General features: G+C 38.2%; 1 protein-coding gene across 1 annotated transcript in view; it reads left to right on the top strand.

The window, feature by feature from the left end:
* Positions 1 to 496: 496 nt before the first annotated feature.
* Positions 497 to 1684, top strand: part of LOC111086587 — a 10180-nt gene continuing 8992 nt past the window's right edge. The window contains exons 1-3 of the mRNA XM_022389972.1: positions 497 to 516; positions 672 to 700; positions 931 to 1063. The gene's annotated coding sequence lies outside the window, so the exon portion shown is untranslated. The remainder of the gene's footprint in view (positions 517 to 671; positions 701 to 930; positions 1064 to 1684) is intronic.

Here is a 1684-nt window from a genome sequence, read left to right as displayed (position 1 = left end):
GGCAACGGATATGGCGAGCATAGTGTGGTTCAAGTAATATTATACAATCTTCTTCTTAAAAAACCTAATTGTCTGGATAAAAAACGTAATGTTAAAAATATAATAGGCTTAATGCTAATGTCTTATGACAAGTATAGTAAATTATAATCATGATTCGTCAGCTTAGAAACGGCGTTTTCAATATGATAATAACGCAATAAATTAGTACTTTTTAGGGGGGTTCCAAAAATAAAAATACCCCCTCCCCTGCTGGCCAGTGTTAGAATAATAGGTCGGTGTGGCGAGTTTTAATTTCTACTTTATTATAATTGATAGACTGCGTGTGTTTTTAACATGGGTGCTCTGGGAACGAGATATCCCAGCATTCAACAGTTGCATTAAATCGCTCCACTAGGGGGAGTATCAATTAGTCAATATTGCTCTGTGCAAGCATCTATATACCTATCTCAACAGCGTTTTGTGGTGGCTGTTGGTATTGTCACGAGCAGAAATTGTTGAAGCCAATGAAACAAGAGGGTGAATTAAAGGAACCATCTCTCCGTTTTTACTGCTTTATCAATTTTCTTTACATTTAATAATGAAGACGGTTGATAAAATATAAAAAATTTTATTTACAAGGTTCAAAAAGGTGAAACGTTTTACTAACGGAACTATTTCTTTTCTCTGTTTAGCCCTAAGTCTTGTTCAGTTCATCGACATGGTAAGTAAAGTGGACTTAGCCCTAAGTCTTATTCAGTTCATTGACATGGTAAGTAAAGTGGACTCAGTCTTAAGTCTTGTTTAGTTCATGGACATGGTCAGTAAAGTGGAATTAGTTTTGGGTCTTGTTCAGTTCATGGACATGGTCAGTAGAGTGGACTTGCCTGTTGCTTTAACATTTTGATTTTTAAACTGTCATGTAACTAAGATTTTTTTGTTGTTGCGTCATAGCAGGTGTTTTCAAACATCCGTCCCCGGGATGTGCCCAAGAACTTTTAAAATGTTTGACAATTCTTCGGCGGGTGACTCAAAGTGACAACTTGGCTCTGCCTGCTTCCAAGGAAGAACTACTAGTTGTGTGCCAGTGAGTATAAAGTTCATCTCGTTTATGCCACGAGAGGGCGCTGTACACAAACTATACGTCTGTGCATTCTCGAAATTAAACTTGCTAAAATGAAATAATACTATTTTGGGGGATCACAGAATTTTTTTTTAGTTCGTATAGGATATCGATACGTGCGATTAAAGACATAAAAAATAACTGTTTATCTAATATTTCTACCTTGAAGGTTAATTACTTTAACAACATGTCTATTTTAAATGGCCAGGTGGTTAAGGCGCTCGACTCGCAGTCTGCGGGTCGCGGGTTCGAATCCCAATCACACCACACATGCTCGTCTTTTCAGCCGTGGGAGCGTTATAATGTGACGGTCAATCCCACTATTCGTTGATAAAAGAATAGCCCACAGACTAGAATACCCATCGCTAAATCTTGAGTTACTCTCATCTGACGAATAGTGGGATTTGACTGTCATTCTTATAATACTTACAGCCAAAGACTGTGGAGCGAGTTTCTGAGGCAATGAGACACGAACTTTGAATCCTCAAATTTACAGACAGGGCACACTGTTGATTAAACCGCACCCGCCCCGATGTACTAAGAAGGCTAAATAGAGTTCGTTTGTTTGGCTTGTTATGAATTTCG

The sequence above is a fragment of the Limulus polyphemus genome, unplaced genomic scaffold, assembly GCF_000517525.1.
Source record: "Limulus polyphemus unplaced genomic scaffold, Limulus_polyphemus-2.1.2 Scaffold1217, whole genome shotgun sequence".
In the NCBI taxonomy this organism is placed as follows: Eukaryota; Metazoa; Arthropoda; class Merostomata; order Xiphosura; family Limulidae; genus Limulus; species Limulus polyphemus.
This window is presented reverse-complemented; position numbering and strand designations above follow the sequence as displayed.